At 33.3% G+C, this 15,282-nt stretch overlaps 1 protein-coding gene across 6 annotated transcripts in view; it reads left to right on the top strand.

Moving 5' to 3' along the window:
* The window catches only part of CNTN1 (contactin 1), a 347,755-nt gene that overhangs the window by 245,461 nt on the left and 87,012 nt on the right, over window positions 1–15,282 (top strand). The gene's annotated exons all lie outside the window — the stretch shown is intronic.

Raw genomic sequence — 15,282 nt, 5'->3', positions numbered from 1 at the left:
AGTCCTTAGATCACACTAGGGAAATGTTTAAAAGCCTTTTATTCCAGTTGAACATATTCTATAATAGAGTAATAGAAGTCCAACTCAATTTTCTTCATCCAAATGAACTTAGACATTCATTCCATATATCCCTTATGCTAAATTGAAGAAAGTTCATTTAACTTCTGTATTTTCATTAAAAGTATTTTATGATCGTGGACATCTATTATATTCAAGAGTTATCAGAGGAACTAGTTCACTGTTCTTTCTAGTCAGACTACTGGCTGCTAAACCATTTTCATCAATAAATTATGTGTATATTTAATTGAAGTTGTTTCCATATTAAAATAATTAGCATTTATATTACAACAAGGGTTATGTTTGGGGCGCCTGGGTGGCTCAGTCAGTTAAGTTCCAGACTCTTGATTTCAGCTGGGGTCATGGTCTCAGGGTTGTGAAATAGAGTGCCGTGGGTGTGGAGCCTGCCTAAGATTCTCTCCCTACTCCCACCTCTCCCTCTCTAAAAACAAAACAAACAATAGGGGTTATGTTACAATGTTTGTACAGCGGTTTTTTTCATATAATTACAATGTGGTAAATTCCCAGTATTTAGAGGGAAGAGGAAGTTAGAGGAGTATAATCAAAGAGCATCAATGGTATTATCCACACATACTTAGGTAGTTAATAATCACCGTAATGTATATTTTTTAAAGAGGTAAAACTAATAAAAAGAAGCTATTGAAGGTATTGTAAAGAAATATAAAGTAACTTTCTTTAACCTTTTTAGTTCCAGGAAGAAAATACTTTAAAGCAATAGAACCTGACAACTGCACTTAGTAGAAACTGTTATAACATTTTAAGTCCCTACACTATAGCAGGATATTAACAAAATTGTACAAGTAGATGAAAAGTATTATTTAGGACTGTTAAAAGTCTACAAGTTATAATCATTCCCCAAACTTTATTTTTTATAATCTAAAAGGTATTTATTTTATGTCAAGAGAAATTTGCAATTAAAATAGTCAAATACATATATGCATAGTTTATAGTACAAGTGCATATATGCAAATACATATATGCATAGTCAAAAAATGTATATGAATTAGACCTTCAAATACGCTTTATATACTCAAGTCATGGGGTATAAAATTAAACAATTTTCTATATTTATTATAGTGATGATGAGTAGTAGTATATAAGAAAACTTAGCATGCCTCAAGTAATATTATTGGTCCATTTAGCCACTTAGTTATGTTTTTTTCATCTAGTCCAGGAAATTGTAATATGTTCTTTGAACAGTCAAGAAGCCCATGGACAGACTTCAGTGGGTTCATGGACTTCCTGAAATTGTATGCAAAAGTTCATTTGTATGTGGCATGGCTCTGGAAAGAGGATTTATAATTTTTACCAGATTTTCTAAGCCAGCAATGGCCCAAAAGGCCATCTTTGGCCAAAAGGCCAAGAAACTTAGCCCATTTTTCTTTCTTTCCCTTATCTAGATCAAGACTCTCTAAAAAGAGAAACTAAAAGATGATACTAAAAAAAACAAAAAACAAAAAACGAAAAACAAAACCAAGGACAAAAACCTAACTAGTTCCATGTAGTGAGTTTTAATAACTCAAATAGATTATGAATTGTTTGTGAAAATTTCAGTTTTCACTCAACCTTTCAAGAATATATGTCTCAAATCATATCAAATGTGTTACATGAGACATTAGATATCTATAAAAACTTACTAGATTTGAGAAGAACTAATTCTAGCTTATATTCAGATATCAGTGATCTAAATTGCAGATTCAGAAATTAGTGCTATGAATGAGGCAGTAAACAGATTAGAGATCACTGAGAAATTTGGGGTGCAAGAAAACTAGTTTAGTGCATAAACTGTTATGCCCTATGAAATGAAAATGGAAATATTTGGACATAACTTAGACAATATGGTTTCTTTTAACCCATATTACTTGAAGGGAATGAATAAATAATGAAAATTGTTGCTGCTATCCATATCGTGTGTGTGCGTGTGCGTGTGTGTGTGTTAACAATCATGGATCAGGGGATACCTGGGTGGCTCGGTGGTTGAGCGTCCACCTTCTGCTCAGGGCGAGATCCCAGTCCAGGGATTGAGTCCCCCATCAGGCTCCCTGCAAGAAGCCTGCTTCTCCCTGTCTCTGTGTCTCTGCCTCTCTTTGTGTCTCTCACGAATAAATGGATAAAATTTAAAAAAAAAATCATGGATCAGTGAGTGTATGTGTGTAAATTTGTATGAGAGAGAAAAATGTATTTTAGGCTTATACCTTTCATCACTATTTTAAACTGAGTTTAGAATAGAGGTAGTGAATTGGTTAAATCTGAGTGCTTCTAAATATAAAACTGAAATTAAATATAGAAAAACATAGCCAAAGAAAAATGTAACTTTGGATCTGATTTCATAGAGCTTTTTACTCAGAGAAAACTCACCCCCCCACCTTTTATCTGTTTAGTGTATGATAGGATTGAGAAATAAGGAAAAGCAAATGTCAACTAAAAACAGTTTACAAAAATAGCCCAATAACCATTTATAAGTCATTGCCTTTGTAGCAAGCATAAAGGTTTATATTTAAAAATCTATAGCACTTCAATTTTTTTGACCACTAATTGAGTTCACAGGTGCTCCAGGATTAGACCATAAAAATGGTACACATTGTCTGTTCCTTCAGTTATGTAAACAATTTCAAATCCTAGAGTCAAATTGGCCATGTAATTTTCACTTTTGATTTCCAAAGCTGCCTTTTATGCTATTTCTATCCTTTCACTTTGAATATATTTCTGTTAGTCTTTGTATAGTATAGAGACTATTTTTCAAAAGTAACTTTTATTCAAGCAGTATTTTCCTGGAAGCCCTATACATAGAATTCAAGTCACACTGATTGGAAGAAATCAAAACTATTTACTTTACTCGCAATATGCTCACTCTATGTTCTAAAAACTCTTTCACTAAAAGAATCAAAATTTTTGGATAAATTAATATACATTCTTCCTCACAGCCTTGGCAAAGGCAAAAACTACCCTCTCTAAATAGCGAGCTTTCAAACCCGCCCCCTCAGTATTCCAACAGATATTAAGTAAATAAAATATGAAATTATGTCAGAAATGACAAGCAATAATAAGAATCAGCAGTTAGATTGGTAAACAACAATAGTGTTTGAGTTCAGAGTACTTTACACATTCTACTCATTGGAATAAGAATGAGAATATTCCCACCCAGATCTTTAAATAAAAGAGGAAATGGTAAATTGAGTTGGAAACAAGATACTATAAAAACGAGAGTTTAGAGGAAAAAAACAAAAATAATACCTATAAATGAAAAGGACAATCATTGAAAATAAAAAGCCAATAAATAAGTTAAACAATAATTAGGAACAGATTAAGAAAGGATAAAGACCTAAGAGATAGTATATGAGGAAATAAACACATTTTAGCACAGAGAAACAAAGACAAATTTTCAAAATGAGATTATATTAAGAATCTAATGAGAAAGCAATACTTGTCAAATCAGATTACTAGAAGGAATATTAGATAAAGTAGGAGAGAAAAGGTTTTCAAAGAGATAATGAATATAAATTTTGGAAAATTAGTGACAGTATGGCTTCTCATTTTAAGAAGCATGATGAAACACAAGAACAATTAATAAACATAAATAAAACTGCAAAATATTAAAAACCAATAGAACATTATAGAAGCAGCAAGTGGGAAAAAATATATTTTTTTGCAAAGGCATAGTAATATATTGACCACAGACTACTCAGCATTAGCAATATCAAGTCATAAAGGAAAAAAAAGTCACAAAGTAACTGGGGGAGATAGACCTCATGATTGACCTCAGTCATCTTGCTTTCTGGTATACCAACCCTTGTATAATCCCTTTTACACTGGGAGTTGCTTCTATATGGCAACAGAAGTGACACTGATAAACACTGTCATTAAGTCACAATTCTCCTTCTCCCTTGGTTCTTGGAACTCTCAGTCTGGAGGAAGCTAGCTGTCATGTCATGAGGATATTTCTTCAGTTTTGTAGAGAAGCTTACATGAGGAGATAAAACCTATTGATAATCAGCATCAATTTCCCAGTCATACAAGTAAGCTATCTAGAGAGGAAATCCTCTAGGCAAGCTTTCAGGTGACTGTACCCTTGGACCAAATCTTGATCAAGAACTCTCCAGCTAAGCCACTCAAAAATTCTTAATTCTCACAGAAACTGGGAGAGATTGTGTTTATTGTTGTTTTAAGCCACTGGGTTTTGGGGCAAGTTATTATGCAACTGCAGATACTACTACAGCCATGGAGTAATGTCTTCAATATGCTAAAAGAAAAGTAACTATCCATCCAAAAGTGTATACCCAGACAAGATATTATTCATCATGAGAAAAAATAAAGTAATATTTAGACAAACAGTAACAGAGTCTATCCTCCAAAGAAACTGTTATGTATAAAGGAATGTCTAGTGGGTAAAATTCAGGAAGAAAGAAAATAATCCCAGAATAAAATTTTGAGATGTCAGAAAGCATGGTGAATTAAGAACCGAGTAAACATATGATTAAATCTAAATAAATTGAACTAAACCAGACTTTAGGATATGCTGTGGTCTGCATTTGAAGGCTGATAAGGATGATAATTTGCCCTCGGATCAAGTTGGTAGTCATTTTTACTTCAGATTTTTATTAAAATAGCAAATTAGACATATATCTGTATATATGTATGTATATGCATATGTATGAGTGTTTTATATGGTCAAATATACAGAATACAAGAAAATGATAATCATAAAACATAGGACAGTGGTTACTTCTGGGGTTGGAGACAGGAGAGGAGGATGTGATTGAAGAGGGAGGGGACCCACAAGAAGCTACATCTTTATAAGTAATGTTTCATTTCATAAGCCAAGTAATGAGAATATAGGTGGCTATTTCTTATTTTTTATAACTTTCCCTAAATGTTAAATATTTATTAATTAATTTAATAAATGAGAGTCACAAAGTCACCTATTATCCACTTCTCACACCAACCTCAGCAAAGATTAATGAAAAATCCTTGTGAGGATTTTTAAAACGCTGAGCAGAGTTTCCAAACAGAGCTGTACTTCAGATTTACCAATACAATTAAAGACACACAATTCTAAGCCCTCTCTTGGAAGTTTTTGAATTAATAGTGCTGGGATGAGTTTAGCAAAGTTGGATTAAAGATTCTCCTGATGAACCATGGTTCATCAGCACTGGACACAGAAAATACCTCATCCAAATATGCTCAAATGATTTTTAACAAAAATGCAAAGTAATTCAATGAAGATAGACTTTTTAATAAATGATGTTGAAACATTTGGGCATTTGTAGGCAAAAAAAAAAGTCTTGACCTACACCTCAAACCTTATACAAAATCAACCCCAAGTAAATCATAGACTTAAATGTAAAATGTAAAACTATGGAACCTTTAGGAAAAATTATAAATGTGAAAATGTTCAGCAACTAGGTGTATGGTGAGAGTTCATAGACTTGACACCAAAAACATAATGTATAAGATGAAAAAGTAATAAACTGGACCTCATCAAAATTAAAAGCTTTTGCTTTGTGAGTCTCTGTGAAGATGATGAAAAGACAAGCTACAGACTGGGAAATACTTGCAGACTGCATGTCCAACAAAAGATTTATTTAAAGAATAGGTAAAGAGTTCTCAAAACTATAAAACATTCCACTATGACAAACGACAAAAGATATGAGCGGATATTTCAATGAAGAAGGTATACAGGGACGCCTGGGTGGCTCAGCGGTTGAGTGTCTGCCTTTGGCCCAGGGCATGATCCTGGAGACCCTGGATCGAGTCCTACATCGGGCCCCCTGCATGGAGCCTGCTTCTCCCTCTGCCTGTGTCTCTGCCTCTCTCTCTCTGTATGTGTCTCTCATGAATAAATAAATAAAATCTTTTTTTAAAAAAAGAAGGTATACAAACGGGAAATCAATATTTAAATGGTGTTCAACATCATTGGCCATTAGGGAAAGGCACATTTAAAACCACAATGATGTATCATTATATATCCATCAGAATGACTAAAAGTTTTGAAAAAAGTAGTATTGTAGAGAAAGTGAGTCACTTGCATACTCCTGATGAAAATGTAAAATGGGACAGCCACCCTAGAAATGAGTATGGCAGTTTCTAATCATGTGCTTACCGTACACCTAGTAGTTGTACTCATGGGCATTTATCTCAGAGATATAAGAACATCTGTTCAGAGAAAAATATGTAACAAATGTTCATAGCAGCTTTATTCATAATAATAAAAGCCTGGAAAAAAACACATGCTCATTCACAGAGGTGAATGGTTCAATCGTGGTATATCGTACCATGGAATACCACTCTTCAATTAAAGAGAAATGATCTACTGATGCACACAACTTGAATGTGTCTCAAGGGAGGTATGATGATTGAAGAAAACCAACCTCAAAGGTTACATGCTGCATAATTCCATTTACATAGCATTCTTAAAATTACAAAATTATAGAGAAGGCGAATAGATTAATAATAGTTGTCATGGGTTAGAAAGGGCAGAGGAAGGGAAGTAGATGTGGTCATGAAAGGATACCACAGGGGATCCTTATGATGAAATTATTCTATCACTGTGATGGTCTATGCATCTGACAAAACTATCAGTTGCACAGAACTAAACAAACATTCAGACACACAAATGAAGGCATGTAAACTAGTGAAATATTAATAAAGCAATAATATAAAAATTAAGATAAACTTAATTTGATTACAGCAAAGTAAATTTTCTGGTTGTACTATTTTAATTTAGTGATACAAAATGTCAGGGTGAGGGATGGGCAAAGGAGCAAAGGATCTTCATAATTTTCCACAATTGCATGTGAATCTACAGTTACCTCAAGACAGAAAGTTTAAAAAAATCATTGAACATATAATATACTGAAAATATAAAGAAAATAAGTACTGATGGGCTTTTTCAGGGATAGTATAATTTGGGTATAATTGGAGTGCAACACACCCAGGAATAATATCTGAACAAGTGAAGGCCACAAACTACCTTCTAGTTCAGTTTCTATAGGTAACCTCCAGACCTCAAAAAAACAAGAGGGGCTTGCAGCTTTGGGGCTAGCATTGAATTACTGAAGGCAACAGAGGACAAGGTGCATGTTCTTTTTTTTCCGTAGGCATTTTTATCTTTCCTTCAAACAAATATTAAATATATTTTTCTAGTATTATTATTATGGAGGACATCAAATTAATATAGCATTCCAAAGTGACCAAATGTTCAAACCTGGCTTGGGTTGATCAATCTTTATTTTATTTATTTATTTATTTATTTATTTATTTATTTATTTATTTATTTATTTGGTTTTATTTATTTATTAATTATTTTATTTATTTTATTATTTTAATAATGCCCTAAAGCGATTGCAATACAGTGGTCTAATTGGTATTTGGAAATTATTGTTCTAGTGAATCCATGGAAAATAGTTTGCAAATGATATTGCTTTGTTTATCAAATGTATTCTGGGATAAATTACCTTAGAAATGTGTTTCATAAGAAAATAAGGTCCTCTTTTCCTCCAGTATGTCTTATGCTAACCAGACAATTGAAAAAATGATATTAATGTATTGCCATAAGCCACAGAAGGAAGCTCTGATATAAAGGGCATGAGTGGCATGGGAATGGAGAACAACCCAAGGGGGGAAAAGAGCTAAGTCCATCAGTTTTTCTCTCCCCTTCATCATCATTTTAGCACAGGTGAACTTAAAGCCTAAGTCCCACTAAGATAGTTTATTTTATTTATTTACTTTAAAATATTTAATTTATTTATGAGAGAGAGAGAGAGAGAGAGAGTAGAAACATAGGCAGAGGGAGAAGCAGGCTCCCTTTGGGGATCCTGATCTGGGACTCCATCCCAGGACTCCGAGATCACAACCTGAACCAAAGGCAGATGCTCAACCATTGAGCCACTCAGGTGTCCCTAAGTAAGATAGTTTAGCTTCAAAACCTTTACAGTTCTTCACAGAACTAATCAATCTGACTATGTATCAACATTAGAGAAAAAAATATAATATGATGAAACATCCCCTAACTAGAGCACTAATATAAAAATTAAGATAATCTTACAAGAGATTATAATGACATTCTTGGTATTATGGCATTTAAAGTTGCTTCTAGAAGATTTTAGTAAAAGATTTTTTTTTTCTACCAAGAGAGCATATATAAACTCAACTAAAAATAATATTGTTTATCAGTGCGAAGGAGGTAACTTCAGAATTAACCTTTTAAAACAGATATGTGTATAATATAGCCAAAGGAATTTAGAACTTAAACAATGGTAAATTGCATAATATTTTAAAACCCTTCATAGTTTAAAACTATTCTTAGCACCCCCCCAAAAAGAACTGATTATTAAACTTCAAATGTTTTTAGACTTCTTAATAAAAATCTAAACTAAGAGAATTGATATGAATGTTTTTGCTGTTGCTGTCATAATAAATGTTTTACTTCTTAGGTCCCTGAAATACATTTCAGGTTACTTCATGAAGCAAGTTTTGACACATGAAGAGCCCTGAATGAATGTTCTTTAACAAAAGACATTTCTGGAGAATTTAAGCTCTTCAGCTAAAAGAGTTTCCTTTAGAGGGAAAGGTTTTTCAGGATTTATTCAGCAGCACTTGTGGGAATATTTCTGCAGCTTGCCAAACCTAAATTCTCTTTCATGAGTGCACTTTTGGACAACATTCAAAAATGGACCATAAAATTAGGTCACAAAGCAAGAAATTAGGCTTTGACATCCGTGTTTTACCACTTTCCCTGGTATTTCTGCTGTATTATAAATATTCTTGGCATTGCTACCAGCTGTTAGGAAGACCTTACTGATGTCTGGCTGAACATAATGTTTACCAAAATAGAAAATGCAATCAAGACTATACTTTTCAGATGCCCCCCCTCACGTCTTATATAGCATATTAAACACAATTTCTTAATGTAAGTCTGAGATTTAAAGGTAAACAAAAGAAAAAAGACTTTCACTATCTGAAACTGTTTTTTTGGTCTAATTTTTAAACTCTATATGACACATGAAATTTGGAAATATTTTGGGAAAAGAGTAGCTGAAATTAAAGCAGGTAGCATAAAAACTGTTTAAATCATTATATCCTAAATCAAGTTTAAAATGCATATATAGTTATATTAGAAGTTTGTATTCATATTGTTTTACATGGATTTTTATTTAGATAAGTATTGTGTGTGTGTGTGTGTGTGTGTGTGTGTGTGTGTGTGTGTGTGTATAAAGCTTTCCACTTTATTCCTAAAGCCAAAATACAGTTGCAGAATGGAAATGGATGTAAGTGAGATGCCATCTCTATTTGATGTAATCTGTTGAAATTTTTATTACTTGGCCTAATGATATGGTTACTAGACTCTTTCTTAAGGAGGTTATTTTGGTTGATGACTAACCCAGTTTTAAAACTTGTGTTGAATGAGTTAACATAGCCAAATAAATAACCTGATGCAAGCTGTCGATATACTTTTCAGTCTGAATAATACTGCTATATTTTAAATCATCAATGTGTTGACTAATGGTCTTTTCTTCAGGAAATGCTCTTGAATATTTATTACTCCCAGCTGCTCTATATTAGTAGAGTTTATACCCAGAGCATCGGTCTCTTTGCTGTCCAGGCAAAATTGGTTCTGATGTATCTACTCAGATTGTTGTTCCAGGTTAATTAGTACTCTTTCTTAAAAAAATATGGAATTGATAGACATTTTCCTTAAGATAAAAACGTTTTAATGGTCCTCTTATTGTCGAATCATGCATTAATTGAATCTCGTTTCCCCCTAACTTCTTCACAGTAGCTATATGAAATCTCTGCAACTATGTTCAGATTTGAATATGCATTTTTAAATCTAAAATGAATCCTAGAAGTTATCTAGATAATTCCTATCTCTTTATTTTGTGTAGTGGGACTCAGAGAGGCTTGCCCTGTATTTACCCATCTACTTAGTGACAATCATCTTGGACACTCAGTCCAGTTTTCTCATGGTGTTAGGCTTCTTCCAGAGAATACGTTTAAATAAAACTGATCATTAATTTCTAAAACTTCTATAGCTAATACTTTCATACTCTAAAACTTTGTATAGTTAATTTGGTGTAGTACCAGAAAAATTACCAAGTCCATTCTAGAATTGCTGCAAGTAAATAGTAAAAGTTAGTGCTTGCAGCTTTTGCACTTTTCTCTTTCCCTTCTCATTGTCTGGCACATCTAATAAATATAGTTAAAGTTTTAAAACATTGTGGAAAAAAAGCCATAGACAGTTATTAAAAAGAGATTAAATTACTAACTTTGATTATTTAGAGTTCGATTTGTGTGACTAACACAGAGACCTTGGATATTAATGAAAGCAAAAGGAAGGAAAGTCTGCCATCATGTTAAAATTTATGGAACTTCTGGTGCTAAATTACAATTTAGGTTTCCATGGTATCTGGCATAAATACTCCCTTTGTGTTAAAGTCCAAAACTCAAATTGTTATCAAATACACAACTGTGGATATATATTCAAAATTATTAAGACATGAAGTACCTAAATGAATTCAAAAGGACTTTCGAAATTAATCAATTTATTTGTTATAAAATTAGGAGGAACAGACAAAATAGGTTCCTATAGTATACATACCAAGTTGGGCAGGCATACCAGTACACACACACTTTATAACCCCCCCCCCCAAAAAAAAAACTTCATGGAATTATATGAGAAGATCCAGAAAAAAGAAACACTTATATAGGCAGAAAGATGTGTCCAGATCATCATAGTCAAACCAAAAAGAAGAGTTGAGGTAGTTTTTCAAGTATTTGGGTCAGAAAAACACACATTTACCTCAGATACTTGGATAATTGCCTCTACTTTCCACTTGTGTTATCCAAGAAAGTTTGCCACAGAGACAGACTAAAGATTTCATCTCATCAGCCCTCGCAGGACTAAGACAGGAAAATGGCCCTTGCTGCCCACACTGGCTGGAACAATGACTGACTGGGCGCCATCCTGAGGCATCCCATCCCCACTTGGCACTAAATCACAGGGATACATCTATTAATAGTGAAGCCTTCCCAGAAATTGAGCCTTCTCCTTACCATTGAGATCTACAGATTCAGAAGCTGCTTGGGGGCAGTTCTCCATAACAGTTACATGCCAAAGCTGTAATAATGAGCTGGAATGTGTATCTGGTTTTAATAAATACAGAATTTAGAAAGTAGCTTGATTGTTTCCAAGTTAGAATTCATTAATAGTTCCATTTTTAAAAAGCTTTAGTAAAAATAACAGCTTTTCCCATTACTAGTGACATTACAAACTACACCAATAATTTGAAATTGTATTTTTCAATGTAAGTTCAATGCAAACTGATGTAAATCCAGTAGTTTTCAAATATATCAACAAAGTATATAATTCATTCAGAATGTCACCTATTTTAAGTTTTAAGATGAGTGTTGAAAATTATCTAGTTTAACACTTCATTTTGCAAATTCAAAAATTGCCAACTGTGAGGATAATAAACTGGTAGACAACACTATAAATTATACATTAATGCAAATTTAGGTTACTTTTCTCTTTCTTCACTGGAATACAGTGAGAGAAATTTCCTTGGAAGATTTCTTCTCCTCTTCTTTAATTAATTGTTCCTGTCTCATAATCAAACTGGTCAGCTTTTGGCAAACTAGAACTTATTCTTTGCTACACAGTCTGTCTATATCGATGGCTCCCTTAGAAAACAATCAGCAAAAAAAAAAAAAAAAAGAAAAAAGAAAAGAAAACAATCAGCAAACTTGCTGCTCCTCACTCTGATTCCTGGAGAGAAAGGAGGAAAGCTTTACGGAACTTAATACCCATAGTATGCTTTTAGATGCTCCACTGCAGTCTATATTATAGACTTTATACATTTGGTATATTTACCAATGATACCAAATTTATCTGACAATTATGTCAATTATATCAAATTATAATAGCGGTACAGATAACCCGTGCAATCTAAAAATCTATGAGCATAAATAAATGGCTATTAGTTTGTATTTTAAAAATAATTTCAATTTATATTGAAAAAATATCATATGCTTGTAACTCCAATCTTTATGCTGTGAAAAGACATGTATTATGATTGTAAAATAAGGATATGTAATTACATAATTTATTGTATAATATACGACATAATATTATAAAGATATATATTATAAAAATACATCATGCATTCCAAATATTGTGTATTTGTTATAGCATATAAAGATATATAATATTTATTAAAGGCTTATTACTAATGGGGCAGCATTTTAAGAGATAGATACTATTATTATCCTCAATACACACATAGGAAAATTGAGTCCCAGTGAGACTAAGTTACTAGCCCAAGGACATATAGCTAAGTAAAAGAACAAGATTTGAATCCAAGCAGTCTGACTTCAGATGTAACATCCAAGCTCACTGCTAGAACACAATACAGAAAACACTAACTCAGATATAGTCAATGAAATAAAATAATCAGTGTGGGAAATTAAAAAGTAGGTAGGCCTCTTTCTTTATTGGTAAGCAATATTCTATAGAAAGTCACAGATGCACGTTTTTGCAATTTTATTTTTGCCCATGTTATTATTTATGGCTGGTGTAATAACAAGGGGAATGATAGTAATTTTAAAAATATATATTTTAGCTACCCAACACCATACAATTATAATAGCAAAAAAATAAATAAATATAGCAGATGGCTTAAAAGCTTAATTTTAAAATCTGCTCTTTAGCTTTAAAAATTAATTCATTCAAAGTGTCTAACTGGCTTATATTATAATGTATATGCCTACAGGACTTTCATATAAATTTTATCATGTCATCTTAACAAAATTGCTGTGAGGTAGTAGTATAAGAACTGGTAATCCCATTTCATAAGCAAAGGAAATTTTAAAAAAGGAAAAGAAATAGTGTTCAGCTCTCATCTTACAAAGCCAGAACGTGGCCAGATACCAATGCTCCAAATTTACTACACAACTTATTTTTCTGTACCACTCCTTAATGTGTAACTTCCTGAAATATAAAAACCAGATCATATAATTTTTATTTTACATCTGTTTCACGGTTGGCATATGGTTTATTTTATCAAATTAATTGAGTTGTCCACCCAAACCACTGTGAGACATTGATGATAATTCAAAGTTAAGTTAGAAAGGAGAGTAAAGTTTTAGGTTATTTGAAATCTGAATTTAAAATCTCCCATTTTTGGTTCATTTTATCAAACAAAAGAAGGCAAAAACATCTTGACTTCATTGCTGAAAACATAACCAAGGAAAGACTTAATGGTGTAAAACCCCAATTAAGTAATTTTCTTACATATGATATTTGTGGAATCTGCCATTTTAAGGTTCTGGAACATCCAATTTTTTCTTGATGGTGCCTTTTGCAGACTGGCTTCCTGCCACCAGCATCTCTCTGACACCAGCCAACATCGCCAGTCCAGCCCTTGAGAATTTGATGGGGTTACAGGGGTTTTTTTTTTCCCCCCACTCCTAAACAAATGAAAATAAAGGAAACTCCAAAAAAAAAAAAAAAAAAAAAAAACTTTACTCTCTAAACCTATGACCAGTTAAGAAATTACGAAGAGGATATTTTAGTCCTTTTGAATTCCTATCACACAACTCCTTATATTACCATCATCATTCGGATTAATTAAAACATACTCAAAGAAAAAGGAAGAAATGTGGAAAGTGTTCTACAGCTCTTTCTTGGCACCCTATGAATCCAGCTGTACCATAGTTCAGACCCTCCCCATTTCCTCTTGAAGTTGACTGCAAGATCCCTGTACACCGCATGTGTTATCTAAATGTGACTTAGGATGTACCATTACATCCCCACGACAGTAAGTTTGGTCTTTCCTCTGCTACAGAACTTTTCCATTGTCGTGTTTGGTTGCACCAGACCACACAAGTCATTGTATGGTCTGGCATGAATCCCAAGGCTTTTTTTCCCCCTAAAAAAGTAAAAACACTATTTTAATTTCTAATTATCCAGTATTCACAGTCAGTAATGGCTATTCTGTGGACAGAAGAGGAGGTGAGGAAGCTGTCTATGATTTATGTGCATTTCTCAGGGCAGTAGGGGAGCACCAATTCCTTTGAAAGTGGTTTGGGATGGTGCAAGTGAGTAAGAGTTAGTGTATTGTAGGACAACCTTGAATCCACTTCACCCAAATCAAGGAACTGACACTGCATTGTGCAGCAGTTTAGGGAGACTCACGTGTGACTGTGCATAGTACCCTCTTGCCAGACTTAAAACGTCAGATTTCAGAGAAGCAAACTCTGGCAGTATAGCAAAAAACACCAAAACTTTAAAGGTGGGGGGAGGGGTTAATGGATGGAATATATCCAAAATTATTGATTTCAGTTCTCATTGAAAAGACTTAGAAATCTTTTTTTGAGTTTTGCGACCTTTATTAGCATTTATTATAAGGACAAATGTTGCAAAAAGCCGTCAGCAGAAGCAAATTTTCTTAGATATTGTTTCCTATATTTAAATAGCTATCATCACAGAGACAGTAGTGGTTATAAAGTAGTCTAATTCTAACAATCAAATTATCCTTACATATGAGTAAGGGAAAAGGGTGAATGATCATCCTATAAATTATACGATTTTTTTTCCTAATAATATAATTAATATACACATACAGTCATTAAAAGATCTATATGGTGCAGTAGAAAAGGTATGACTCTTGACATTAGATTAACATACCTTAGAAAGCCACTTCAGGGATGCCTGGATGGCTCTGTCAGTTAAGCATCTGTCTTCAGCTCGGGTCATGATCCCAGGGTCCTGGGATGGAGCCCCGCATCAGACTCCCTGCTCATCCAGGAGCCTGCTTCTCCTTCTCCTTCTGCCACTCACTCCCCTGCTTGTGCTCTTTCTCTCTGTCAAATTAATAAATAAAATATTTTTTTAAAGTTTTTTTAACAAAAGAAAGCTACTTCACCTACAGATTAAGCTGTGGTCTTAGGCTAGTCAGTTAATCACTGTAAGCCTCAGATTCCATATTTATGAAAGAGAATAATAATAGTTGCAGTTCACACATTGACCATGGAGACTTTTTATAAATATCTTCCTTTCATTCCTCCCACTATGCTACTAATGTGTGTGCATATCTCTATCTATCATCTATCTACCTATCTATCTATCTTTCATCTATCTATCAAATGCCATAGTGCTCAAGACACAAGTTCCCAAGACATCCAGTCCCAAATTAGTCCCAATTAGTT

The sequence above is a fragment of the Vulpes vulpes genome, chromosome 8, assembly GCF_048418805.1.
Source record: "Vulpes vulpes isolate BD-2025 chromosome 8, VulVul3, whole genome shotgun sequence".
Taxonomy (NCBI): domain Eukaryota; kingdom Metazoa; phylum Chordata; class Mammalia; order Carnivora; family Canidae; genus Vulpes; species Vulpes vulpes.
Note: the sequence above shows the minus strand (reverse complement) of the source record. Positions and strands in the feature narration are given on the sequence as shown.